This window comes from Hetaerina americana, unplaced genomic scaffold (genome assembly GCF_022747635.1).
Source record: "Hetaerina americana unplaced genomic scaffold, ioHetAmer1.1.p SCAF_19, whole genome shotgun sequence".
Classification (NCBI taxonomy): domain Eukaryota; kingdom Metazoa; phylum Arthropoda; class Insecta; order Odonata; family Calopterygidae; genus Hetaerina; species Hetaerina americana.
The window spans coordinates 6,951,852-6,966,426 of record NW_027286752.1 but is presented as its reverse complement, the minus strand read 5'-3'; the positions used below and the strand labels follow the sequence as shown (position 1 = coordinate 6,966,426).

The 14,575-nt window shown below is 38.2% G+C and overlaps 1 protein-coding gene across 1 annotated transcript in view; it reads left to right on the top strand.

Annotated features, from left to right (window-relative positions):
- ChAT (Choline acetyltransferase) overlaps nucleotides 1-14,575 on the top strand; it is a 290,787-nt gene that overhangs the window by 153,670 nt on the left and 122,542 nt on the right. The window contains exon 2 of the mRNA XM_071584493.1: nucleotides 7,797-7,936. The gene's annotated coding sequence lies outside the window, so the exon portion shown is untranslated. The remainder of the gene's footprint in view (nucleotides 1-7,796; nucleotides 7,937-14,575) is intronic.

Here is a 14,575-nt window from a genome sequence, read left to right as displayed (position 1 = left end):
TAGATTTCGAAAAAGCGTTTGATAGAGTGAATTGGGAAAAACTAATAAGTGTATTGCAGAAAATAGTAAAGGATTGGAGGAAAAGGAGGCTAATCCGCAACCTGTACATGTCTCAGACTGCTCAGGTGTGGGTGGGGAATGGGGAGTCCGGATGGGCAGCGTTAGGAAGAGGTGTAAGGCAGGGTTGCCCATTATCACCGTTGCTGTTCAACCTGTATGCAGAGGAAATGAAAGGGAAAGAACAGGATAGGGATGCTGGACGGGATGAAGGGAGGAATAAGGTACTCAGAAATGAAGAGGGACCTGATGTAGAGTAGGATGTTGTGTTTTGCTAGGAGCCACATTATTATTATTAGGTAATCTACTGGTTGAGGTAGGTTTTTGGATGGACACAGCTACTAATTAAATACTTTGTGACTCCTAGCAAAACACAACATCCGACTCTACATCAGGTCCCTCTTCATCTCTGAGTACCTTTTTCCTCCCTTCATCCCATCCAGCATCCCTATCCTGTTCTTTCCCTTTCCTCGTTTGCCTAACATTCTCCCCTCAATTACAGCCTTCAACATCCCACCGCCGGTCAATACCCCCTTCATCCACTTTTCCTGCCTCCATAGGATTTCTCCCAACAAACCCCTCTCTTCGCCCACCACACCAAGTACTTCCCCATTTGTTTTCTTCTCTGTCCATTTCACCTTCTCCATTCTTCTCCACACCCACATTTCAAAAGCCTCCAGTCTACGTTTATCCTCCTGCTCCAATGACCACGTTTCCGCACCGTACATAGATCTATATCAAAGTTTTTACGAGACTTTTCTTAATATCCTTACTCAACGTCCCTGTCTTCAACTCCCTCCTTCCAGTGAAAGCCTCTTTGCCTAGCGCAATTCTTTTCCTTACGTCCCTACTACTTTGAGCGTGTTGGTCCAAAATACTTCCGAGATACGTAAACTGTTCTACCTGCTCTAGTTTTTTCCCTCCTATTTTAATGTTTCTCAGGGATAATCGAGACAAGGGAGCCTCATTTAGGAGCTCTAGCTAATTATGATGGCTTCACAGAAAACGAAAGATTTGTACTGTCAGAATTAGCACATAAAGTTATAAAGAACGTCCACCTCTCCGTTCCACTCACTTAAGCGAACGGGATGGAGGAAGTCTCAGCTAAGCAATCTTTTAGTTGCTGACTGCTGATCGCCAGTCATTCTTTTTGTTAAGGATTACCAATATGCATTGATGAAATGAGCGAAGCGATTGCCAATCTCGCTTACGGAGAAGGGCCACCGATCAAAGCGTGCCGTTGTTCCTACGACTAACAGTAATATGTGCTTTCTGATGAGGTCATCATTATGTGAGGAGTACGCCATTGTTTGGGGATGCGGTCGAATCTCGTTGGTGCACGAACGTGAGCAAGTTGATGGTTTAGTCCTCTAAAGCCGCGTCCCCTGAATTCACTCCGGCGTCCTGACGGAGCGCTCTCAATTAGGGTTCCGGCCCTTTATATCTGGGACGTGTCCAACGGTTACAACGTTTACTCAAGCTGAGATTGTGGTGGAGAGAGCTAATACGGTAGGGGTCAGTTGGCCAAGCTGATCCCCTAACATACAAAGATCACGTGCTATGCCGTTGTGCGCGCAGGTAACTTCTGCTCTGCCGCTGGGTGGTTATTCGCTAAATGAGTTAGATAAACTTGAAGAAATTCACCACGTCCACCGAACTGTGAAAATATACTTTTCTGACAAAATGGTCGGCACTACGGGCCGCTGTAGAATCTAACTTCGCTTCTGTTAGTTCATGATTTTTGGGTCATGGACGTGAAAAGTGGAATTGAAATAACAAGTAGGTAAAGTCACCCGTAGGCTAATGCTGGGAAATCGGTCCCCGCTTCACCCCTAGGGTTCTTTGATTTGACTTTGGGAGTAGGGAACAAACCAGAAACTTAAAGCCGCGCGAGGCCTCAAGTTCTGGCCGGTTAGAAATCGGGGTCGCTAATTTTAGGGGGAATATGTGTAATCCCACATTACCTTTAATTTTAAGTTCAAACTTCGCTCATCATACTTATCAACGGGAAACAGAATATACTGCGGCAAAGGGCGGAAGTGGGGACCTGAAGTTCTCGAAAGGAGCTGGATCAGTACGAATAAAAACATTAAATGAATCAAAATTGTGCTTTCTCCAAAAGTTATGTCTAAATACTAAGGTGATATTGTATTTACGTAATTACAATAATTTCTTCTGAATGAAAGACATAAAAGCACTTACATACATAAGCTAGATTAAATATTTCGATCATTTTTAGTTTGCTATAATAAGTGTTTAGTTTAATTTTGATTTATTTTCACTTTTCACATTCAGGAAAATTAAATAATTAAGGAGAAATTAAAAACGAATTTAAAGCCTAATTTTAATATTTTTAGGACATCTCAAGAAACCAAGCAACCGAGCGAAAGGATGCATCCAAATAAATGGAAATCAGCAGAGAGCATTATTCAAAGAAGAATCTGTGGAAGAGGACATGAACAGCATAGCAATTATACCGGAGTTTGCGCCGAAAATATTTCCAAACCTTTTATTGGACCGATTTTGTCTTTTGTAGCATCCATAAGTAGTAGCATCAAATACTACTTATGGAGGGGGGCATCATTTGTACCGATATGACCCCTGTGTTTCATTCACACATTCAGTGAAAGCGAATGCCAGTTCTGTTTCCCACAGAATTCTAACAACCAGAAAATCTCCCCACTCGAAGTTATGAAATGAGTTGCCCCAAGATATTACGGTATTCTCGGCTGCGTACCTTTCAGATCATCCTCAATGTGCATAACGGAGCAATTAGTATATAGCAGCGTCCTAACAGCAGAGATAATGTGAATTCAATCATTTCGGATATCAAATTGCCCGTCTCAATAATATATATCTCACGACCAAAACAATGGAACCTCGTGTAAACACAATAGTGTAACGAGATATGGTTTTCAAGATTGAGTACAATGGAATGAGAGACTACATTAAATAGGAAGATCTTTTTCGCATGCAATTCCAATGAACCTACTGTGGGATATCTTTTGAAAGAAATTTAATTTTCTATCAGATACTATTTTATTTACCAAAAATAGGGAAATAAGATGGAAAAGTTATTTTTACCATAGAAATTTTATAAACTTTGGATGTTTCAACTCTAACTCGTGTTTTTCGTGAATTACCTCCGTTAAATTTTCATAAATAGTCTTTCGATTTTGCAGTTATCATATTTTAGGCATGCTTTTTAATGAATTATCAAATGTAAATAACCCATATTTAAATGGTATACAGGGAAATCATGAACATCACCGCGCAATTTATTTAAACAAGAAAAAATAGGATTTAAGAATAGCACTTTCAACAGAATGAATTGTTTATAATTAAATGTGAAATTAATATATCTTACATTATTGTCTTTGTGTGAGGTCCAATTGTTGTGGCAGGTAGAATGTGAAACTCTTGGCTGTTGAGACTACCAAGACTTTCATTTTCGAAGTAATCAAGATCCCATTTTATTGGGAACCGAATCTTCCATCAATGAAATGGATGGTAATAGAGATATGTTGCCTATCGTTGCTACGCTAAATGCTCCTTGCTACTAAATGTTCTTCGAGGCTGACCTGGAAATACATAGTCGTGGATAAATTTAGCACACCATAAGACGCGGCAAAACCAAATATGAGCTTCGTCACAAAATCAGCCCTAAGGGCTGATCAGGAAATCTATCCATAGCGGCTCTTACAAGATGCTTATCCCATCAATCCACCCTCAGGACCAAACCCATTTTGCTCACGAAGTAAAAACTTCCTCTCATAGCACCCAAATAATGAAGCAAAAGGCTCGGTTCTGAACCATTTGGCCAAATTCTATTATGGGTTCCGGATAGGCTACTGAAAAGTAATAGCAAAAAGTACACGTATATAAAAAGTTTAAATGAACTGAAATTTCCGTTGGCATCACCATAGGAAGGTTTTGGAATAGAAAATTCTACATTATACATAAATTCTCGTATAAATTATCCACGTTACCATTCTCAATTTTAATACCTGGCCATTCCTAATATTTTAAGTGCTATATTGAAGTTAAGCATGTTTACGGTTTATCGCTAACTTTTAAACTTTTTCAAATTCAAATTTAATCAAAAACAAATTCAGTAGCTTCAGGCGTGATGTGGTGGATGTCGAACATAATGAATAACTGATCGTAGCACTTTTCCACTTGATATCAAGTGCTACGATCAGTTATTCATTGATCAAAAACTGGAGAAATATTATAAATATAAGAAATTTACTTACTTTTTTAAGTGGTCTTCACAGCAATAGAGAGTAGTTCTTTGGGAAATGTTCTTTTTCTCTCTCTCAACCTTAAATTTATTTCGTAATACCTCCGTTTATTAGAAGAAGAAAACACGCGTTTCAGGATTCGTCACGCCCCGGCAAGCCAAAACGACCATAATGTTCGCATTTCAATGCCAATATATGAAATCCAAATGATTCCGTCACCCCTTGTTGAATGTTCACATTTTTCTATGGATCTACGGATATACAAGAGTCCCAAACTGAGGGCGGCACCTCGAGCTGGGAGCGAGGTGGCATCGACCGAATGCAGAGAGTGATGAGGGGAAGGGGTCGGCGGGAAATAGGAGTTTGACGGACGGGGGTTGCTTGGTCCGGGGGTCTGCGGATGTGTCATTGTGAGGGGGAGAGGGGGAGGGTTAAGAGGGTGGGAAATAGTGTGTCAGGATGTGTGTCTTCCTAGGTGATAGCGCTCCGTCAAAAAGGGTGGGACTCAGAAACCCCCCTTCGCCTTCCATTCCTTCCCCTTCCCTCCCCCGTTCCCTTACGGCCTTACCCTCAACACGCCAAGCCCCACTCCCCGACTCCAAAATTCCCAGTTCGAAACGCAAGAGCCCCTCATCACTCAACCCTTATGCAGGATGTGAGGGGTTGGGGTAGGGGAGGTGATTTGTTACGTGGGAATTGGGAGGAGGGTGGCAGGGGGTTGGTGGCCTGGAGTTCTCCGGGAGGGGTTGGGGAGGAGGGCTGAAGAGTTTGAGGGCAAAACGCTGTATGGGGAGGGGGTGCGGAAATGGATTTATGAGTCCGTATGATGATGGAAGGGGGTGGCGAGGAGTTGCCCCCTTCTCCACCCTCGCCGAGTGCCGGCGGTGTGTGTATGGGAGTGCGAGCGGGGTGTGGATGAAGCGGGAAGTGGTGGAGGATGGGGGCCTCAAGGCCATCTTGCTTGCATCCCCATTTGTTTCGTCTGAGACTCAGGTGAGCGCTGGAAAAGACATAAATGTGCGCCCTCGCCCCCTCGAGCGGAGGAGGCTGTCGCCGACGCGTCAATGGAATGGAATGTGCGAGATGGTGCAAATGGAGCTAATGGCGTGGCAAAGGTTTACAATCAATCAAAACAAAATAACGTGAAGAATTACCGCTTTCAAATGGGCACGGATTGGGAAAACTGAGGAATTTTGAGTCGTGCGAATGAATGTTCTGCAATGTTTCCGTGATAGAAAGTTGTGGATGACGTTCTTCCTCCAGGTTTCTCCGCGTGAGTTGACATTCCCGATAAAGAGTTTCACCACCGGTCCCGGAGGCATGTTCAGGTCGAGGAAAATTCGTTGCAGTTCGGACATCTTAATTAGGAGCGGCTGCCCGCGCGTAGTCCATCGTAACTCTCTGCTTGGTCGACTGAAATAATTGACTGGAATGTATGGTAAACTTTCAAGGAATCTTAGTAAATTCATATGCATTATTATTTAATTATCTCTCTCTCAGACGTTATGACAGTTTAGTTTGTAGAGATTGCTAGGCTCTGGACCAGTAAATCACTTTCTCGAGCTAATATTTTCAAATTCTATTTTTTCTTGGATTAGATACTGGTTAAGGAATCGACCTATCTACCCTGATATGTTAACCTTACACTTTACAGAGCTTAGTTATTACGGATGATTTTATCCAATCATATCAAACCACACTACTTATCGATTTCTGGATCAAATATGGCAATCCTTGTTTTGAAATATTTCATCGTAATTTAAGCACATATTGTTGTTCTGTTAACCATACCCCTTAAGTTATTCATTCCCTTAACTCTGGACAATAGAACTCGTTTCGCAAATAATATCATGGCCAAATGATGTGATATATGATAAACTGTCTCCCGCATTATTTTAGTTTAACCCATCAGCAGTGTGTTTGTGTTTTTTTTCTTTGTTTAACCGCGAAGTTTCAACCATCTTGACGAAAATTGTTTAATAAAGTAGCTTTATAGCAATAACTTTGATAAAATTACCAATAACATATTGTTTAGAGCTTTCATCAGTCGAAATTATTTTTAAAACTAAAGCTATATTCTAAAATGAGGCTAAATGATCCTTGAGTCACCTCTTCCGACAAGCGGTTTCATCTGAGATTGTGTTCCTGTGTTTTTAACTCCGCGCAGGAGCATTTCAAACCGATTCATTTTGACTTTTAGTAGTAGTTTTGGAGGAGGTGAGCCACAGCGAAGGTCATTTGCGCCATTAGGGATGGATGAGAAAGGAGGATATTCATCTATCTTTGCCCGAACTTTGAATATTATTAACTCTATAATAGACTAACTTTAGAGACTTTTATAAAATGATAAATTACCTGGGATGTATTCATTCATGAAATAAATGTTCTAGTTTATTCATAATGTAAAGCTCCTCCTTATCTACAGGTATTAATTCTATAATCACATATTTTAACTCTAAAACCTAAAGGTTTCCCAGTCACGCAGTTATTTAAAATCGTATAGTAAAAAATATGTTCCCATCGATATCAGCTTCCATTTCCTGATCTTTTAATTTCAATTTGATTAAAAATTTCTTAATATTTTGAGCTTTAGGATATGTTTACACGTAAGTACTCGTTGGCGTATTAATTTAGTCAGTGTAAATTAACGGGTATATACGTATGCGTATTCAAATTTTTATTTTCTTATTAGAAATTGTATCAAAATTCTTTTATATTATTTTGTGGTGTTTCGAATGGAGAAATAATAACTATACATGTAATGCCGGGAGAGTGAGGAATTTCCAATTGATTTGAACAGTATCTTAACACTTTTACTGTTGACTGGTGTGGATGTGACTTTCTTTATCGCAGAATCAGGAGATTATGGAAACAAAAGTACATTATTACAGAAAGGAAAAGAGGGCATCTAGTAAAAACTTCAATTATATTTTTGGATATACTTACCTATGAAAAAATTTAAAGTTATTGTATGTGGTATTGTTAGGTAATTAATTTGCAATAACTTATATATTCATTGACTTTTCTAAATCTCACTTCTTCGTCGAGCGGATACCCATAGTACTTCAGTGTTAATTCCAAAGAAAAAGTTGATACTGTTATATTTTCAGTGATTTTTTGGAGAATATTCAGATGATAAATAAACATAAATTACATGGATTTCATTAAAATGCAAATTCTTGCGATGAAATACTATATCATAGGATATTGATACACTTAGGTTTAATTTTCAATGTGGTTAATATTTTCCGTTGTGTTTTGAATATAATATGATTTCAAATCCATATATTTTTCGTTTAAAATATAAAATAACTATTAACATGTGATTATAAAATGTGCCTTTACAATTGAGTTCCCTGGCTAATTATGTATTTCGCTGCAATTCGCGTTCATTTGGCATGCATCAATTAGGCGTAAACTTCCATTAGAGTATGTGTCCGTGTGCATATTTAGAGTCGTAACAAGAGAATTGTTTTATTTTCTCCTTGCCTGCAGGTTGGCGAGAGAGTCTCTTGACCCTCCCCCGCCGGCTCTTCGGCTCCGGATCTTCGTCTGCCTCGGCGTCTCCATCCGCCTCGCCATCCCACAGCGCTTACCACCAACCATGCGCCGACGGAAGCGACGTAGGTGCCGATGTAAGTACCGGTCTCAAATCTTTTTTTAAACTTAGCCTATACAACAGTCATGTAAATAGAATGAAGAATTACCACACAAAGGGAATGCTGTATGCGGTTGAGGATGCGAAAAGTTCGAGGAAGACGGAAAATGTGGCAATAATTTATTTGTTATGGGGTAGTGTTATTTGAAGCCTGGCTCGAGAAAAGGTAAGATAAATAAAGAATTATAAAGAATAGTGAGGAAAAAATCAGTTCAGTTGGCACGAAACTGGGGTAATGTGTAAACAGAGCTGAATAAGGCAATCAAGTAGTACAACATTGGGAGGTATTTTTTCGGAAATGTTTTAGAATTTTACAAACATGAGTAATAATGGTTTATTAAAGGGCCAGGGCAAAGATTTCCATTAATTCGGATAGCATCAGTCAACCAAAAAATTTAATTTGGAATTGTGGCCAACGGCTAACTAATTAAAATGTAGATTGAGTAATGCCAGCCATCCTAGCTTTCAACTATCACACGAAACAATCAGTAATAATCCATTTTCACGAGAGACAAACAGTCGATACGTATGCATATCAAGTAGAATTCGAGATGCATTCATCTCTACGAGGCGGTGATACGCAGCAAATGGCTGACATCGCGCCGTATTCAACGCGGAGACTTCAATGCTGGTGGAAACTTCAACGATGGATTATGATGGGTGAGCATCATATTTAGGAGGTTCTGGGAAATGAGATTGTTCGCTTTTGACCTATATCGTAGCCGGTCGAGTAGGAAATGTTCTAAGACAATGATTCCTGTCGGCTCGTAATTCCATCATTTCTAATTCAAGTCCATAAGCATCTGCTCTTTTTTCCCTTTGATTGAGTTTGTTTAATTTTCTTAATCTTCCTAAGTTGTTTTATCTTCATTTTTCCCCCATTGCCTTCCGTTAAAGTACAATAGTTCATATGGGGACGCATAGTCCGGGGTAAAACTTTGGACTACTGACCGAAGGGCCCCAGGCTCTATTCCCGGGTGCGCCTCTCTGGGCGTCCCTAGCTTCACCGCTGATTTTTCGAGTAGCAGAACTTTCTGGGAAACCGAAGGCGGCAGAGGAAAAGGATCTGGCCCCTCTACCCCAATTACACACCTACATGTCGGCTTCCACATCATATCTATATATATATATATATATATATATATATATATATATATATATATATATATATATATATATATATATATATATATATATACAAATATATAAAAACACAGATGTAGATTTTTAGAATATAGAGACACAAAGAAAGGACACTCACAATTTGTTATTTTACGTTTCGACAGCACGGCTGTCGTCTTCAGAATCATCTTCTGAAGACGACAGCCGTGCTGTCGAAACGTAAAATAACAAATTGTGAGTGTCCTTTCTTTGTGTCTCTATATTCTAAAAATCTACATCTGTGTTTTTATATATTTGTGTGTCGCCGATGAGCGTTCCATTTCGAAGATATTATATATATATATATATATATATATATATATATATATATATATATATATATATATATATATATATATATATATATACACACACACACATATATCATTCAGATTTTAGTAATTCCAATGCATGTAAGTAATTAAGTATTAATCTCAAAAAGACTCCACGATTTGTGGCTAAGAATCAATATTTGATACAGTTAGTGTATGGGTACTTTGTCTTAATAAATGTGGCTAACTGTCTTATTCTCTCTTATTTATTTAGAGACGTGGTTGAATGTTGTTTGAGTGAAAGAAGTTTAATTGCGCATTATCTCGTTTAATTTTTGAGCAATGCTCTTAGTGCGAACGCAATTGTGTGTGCCAGCTATAAAATAAGTGACATAAATCATAAATTTAAATCAATTTTTTCACCGTTGTTTATTTTATATAATAACCTTTTTCGTAATTTTTATAGTTTTGTAAAGTTATACATTTCTCCTCATTTTAGTGAAAATCGTGGAGCAAACGAGATAAATGGGCTAAGAGAAATATTTTATGTGGGAGGATATTTCATTTAATAAATGACCTTGTAAATTCCAGGCACATCAGCCCAGAAATAATTGAATTAAAGAGAAGTGATTCCATTATCATTGAAAAAATGAATTTTTATATTCTGGATGTCCGTCTTGGTTATATTACGTTGCAATGATAAAATCATATCATATCAGGATATTATCAACTATGTCGTATAGTACCAATATTTAGCCTGAAACACGTAATAATCGAAACGGTCTGTACACATAAACGTTGATGATGAATACAAATTCTTATTAACTTTATAACAAATTAATTGGAAATAGATCCTGCCATAGTGACACATAACATTATTCATACTGAGGGAAAATAGTACAGTCATGCACAATTTCACGATTTGAAGAGCTCCAAAGGACTTAATATGCTATCCAAGGATCGAATGAATCCAAGCAAGGAAATATTGTTTAGGCCAGGGATCATAATTGGTACCATACATTGGCTAAATAGGACCCTTTTCCAAGGGCTGTTCTCACGCATCCACGCTCTCGGGACGGGAAAACTGGACAAAAAATTTTGAGGACAAGGCAGTTTATCTTGATGACACAGGACGCCACTCCATCCCGTTCACAAAATGGTCTGGTTTGAAATGGCGAGGAATTTGATCTTCCTCATGCAAAATAAAGACGAAATATGTGCTTTTCACTCGATTAATCATTCATTTTTTAATTCAAACCAAGCAGTCCCAATGGGGATTATCCCATCTCCAAAATTCCAACGCCAGTCGTTTGAGGTAATTAGCAGGAGATTTTTTTGGATTAACGTAATATTGATATAAATCGTCATTATCTTTCCCACACTAATATAACATTCAGGATATGGGGCATTATAATTTTGCTATGATTTGAGGCAAAAAAGGTTTTACTACTAATTACATAAAAGCGCTCGTTTTATGAAAAGAGTTTTTTAAAGGCTAAATGCTCTTCCAAAGTACGAAGGAATAAGTATTGAAACATTTCCAAATAGCTCACTGCCCTCGACAAACGCTATTGTCGTGGAGGATTCGTATTTTGTGAAAAAAATAAGGAGGATGAGGAAAAATAAGTCAGTGGGACCGGATAATATATCAATTGACATTCTAACACTGGGTGATACCGCAATAGCTTTGTACCTGAGTCATCTATTCAAAGTAACTTTAAATAATGATGCCTTGCTCAATAATTGGAAAAAAGCAAATATTACACCAATTTTCAAGAAAGGGGATTAAACAATAGCCAACAATTATAGACCGGTAAGCATAACCTCAGTTGTTTGCAAAATAATTGAAAAAAGAATCGCTGACTACATTCGGGAATGGTGGACAAGAGATAGATGGCTATTCAAACACCAACATGGGTTTAGAACGGGATACTCGTGTGAAAGGCAGCTTTTGGGATTTAGCCAATATATCGGTGACGCAATAGATGAAGGAAAAGATGTGGATGCAGTAATTGTTGATTTTTCGGCAGCTTTTGACCAAGTACCTCACGATAAATTATTGTTAAAGTTGGATTCGTTACCATTGGACTTGAGGGTAAAGCAATGGATAAAAAATTTTCTTATAGGCAAAACTCAAAAAGTAAAATTAGGGGATACAATTTCAAATGAGGCGAGCGTTTTAGCAGTAGTTCCACAAGACAGTGTTCTAGAGCCATTACTCTTCCTAATTTACGTAAACGATCTACCAAACAATTAACATTCCCAAATAAGACTCTTTGCTGATCATTGCATTATATGCAGACGGATAGAGCATGTAAATGACCGCGTAATACTACAACATGACATCGATCGCCTTGGTGACGGGGTTACAAATAATAATATGGGCGTTGATATAAGCAAGAGTAAGAATATACATTTTTCAAATAAAAAGAATGCATAGCAAGAAATAATGTGCTCTCAGTTAAATAAGAATGAGAAAAAACTCCAATGGCCGTAATAATTAAAGAAGTATGCAGAAAAGGAAATTTACATCCTCTTTGGAGAAAGAATCCCGTGTACCAGTCAATGCAAATATTTAGGCATTTACTTAACTAGGGATCTTGGGTGGGGGGTCCAAGTAGATAATTTGACACGGAAGGCATTTAAAGTATTGCATTGGGTAATGAGAAATTTAAAAGGAAGTAGCGTAGCCACAAAAGAAAATGCATACACCTGTAAGGCACTGGTTATCCCTATCCTAGAATACTCCTCCATAGTATGGGATCCATATGAGGTGGGACATATTAAAAAGATAGAAAAAGTTCAAAGAAAGGCAGCAAGATATGTACTCGGAAGGTACAAAAGAACAGATAGTGTCACGAAAATGTTAGATGTACTGAAATGCGAGAGTTTGAAAAATAGAAGAAAAAGGAGTAGGTTAGGCGCGATGCATAGAATTGTTAAAAAGGACGAAGCGTGGGAAGATTTATGGCAAGGGATAGAAAAGCCTAACTTGAAGGGAAAAAACGACTATAGTTTCAAAATAAAAATAAGGACACAAAAAACAAATAAGAAAAAATACTCTTTTTTAAATGGAACTATAATTGATTGGAACCAGCTGCCTGGAGGTTTGTTTGAGCCCTTTCCATCCAATTTTAGAAGTTTCAAGTATAAATGTAAAGCAGCCACTGGGTGATAAACTTCATTGTAGTTGTTAAAATATTGTCTGTATGTGATGTGGAAGTGTCATTTTATGTAAGGATATTTTGTCTCGAATCTGTTTTTCTAGTGCGTGTATGTATTTCATTTTCGTTGTAAGAGTTATCTTTGACCAAACTTGGCCGTTGCCGCCAGGAAAATCGCCTAATTGCAACGTATTTCTAAAATAAATAAATAATTTCATTTCTGAAATATTAATCCGTACTTTTTAGTATTAACCCACAAAACATACGAACTGCACCTAAACTCTAGTTGGGAAATAATTATTGTCATACCATTTAAGGATATGAAATTGGCATGGTGAATAAAGCGGTAGATCCCAATCCGGAAGTCTGGGTCAAAACTCAGTAGTATGGATTCACCACCGCGCGCTGGGGTAACCTGGACCGTAGGCTTCATACTATATATTGGAAAATATAGGTGGTGCTGGAAAAGAACGCCGACCAAATTCCCTCAGCGCTCATAGCCGTTCTTCACTTTCTCAGACTTGCGTAAGCATTCATAACGTGTAAAGCGAGTTGTGACAATTAACTTCGTATATAGCTACTTGAATATCATCTTTAGGTTAGAGAGAGCCATCCAAGTTGGCTTGCGCCCTACTCACGCTTAAGCTCTACTGCTGGCTTCTCCATTTGTGAAACTGCATAGCTAAACAACCTTTGAAAATAGCTACTCATTTTTTGAGCTTTCTCCTCAATAATCTCTATCAATTCTTTTCATTGCCATTGTTCTAATTAGGCTCTTGCATTAAAATACAGACCAATTAATAAGATTTCTTTTCACTGAGATAGCCCTAATTACACATGTACCCATCGGGGAGTTCTCTTCCAGGTAAAAAGGTCAAATAACCTTATCAATAATTATTTCAAATTATATTAATTTCTTTCTAATTTTACACGTTTATTTATAAATGCTTTTCTAAGACATCTAATATGGGTATCTGTTTAATGTCTTGATTCCAATATATCGGCAGCCTTTACATGTTTCAGACTGCTCAGGTGCGGATGAAGAGTCGGGATGTGCAGCGTTAGGAAGAGGTGTAAGGCAGGGTTATCAATTTTCACCAATGGTTTTCCACATATGCGTGGAGAAAATGGTTAAAAAGAAATGGGAAACCTGGAGTTAGGAATAGCATTGGGTGGAGAATTCATGAGACCAGATTGGTATGGGATGAGAATTAATGTAGTCGACACAAAGTTATCCTATCCCGGAAGTGTCTGAGACTAAAATGATCGAAGTAGTAGCAGCATGATAGGAAGAATGACTTAAGAAAGCGAAGATTTAATAAAGAAGAAGAATAGATAAGAGGAGAGAATAATGACAGGAATGTTGATTTAGAGTGTTATGAAAAGCCTCAGTAAAACTGATATGGAGCGATTGTTTTTACACCACGGAGACATTGTCGTTGGAGCAAGATAATAGGCGAAGATTGGAGGAGGCAAGATAGATGGATGCAGAGCATTTTTATTAGCAGTGGATGTTGAAGACTGAGATAGAGGAGAGAAAGTTAGGGAAGTGAGGAAGGGATAGAAATAAGATCGGCATGTTGGAAGGAATGAAAGGATGAATTGGGTATGTGGAATTGAAGAAGGTTATATTGCAGCGCTTGAGTTTCAGGTTTTGCTTTATAAGGAGAGGCAATTATATTAATCGCTGTACCGTTGCATAATCTATCTCCATCCAAAACTTAACTCAAATAGTAGTATACCAGTAATTTATAATAATAATTGAGCTATAACTATGAAATACATTAATAATGGCATAGTGACCGTAAGGAAAGAGTGGTTTCGAACGGGCACTTCATTCAGGTAAATCCTATAAAGTATGATCAATTTGAAGTGCATGGGTTTTTTTTTATATATTGGAAATAAAATCCGGACCAGGCATCGCGCGTTTTCCTGTACTCATATGCCAAGGGCAATCTGAGCTCGGGTGATAGTCCAACTGGCAACTGCGGATGGATTCGTGTTGTAACCGTTCTCCCC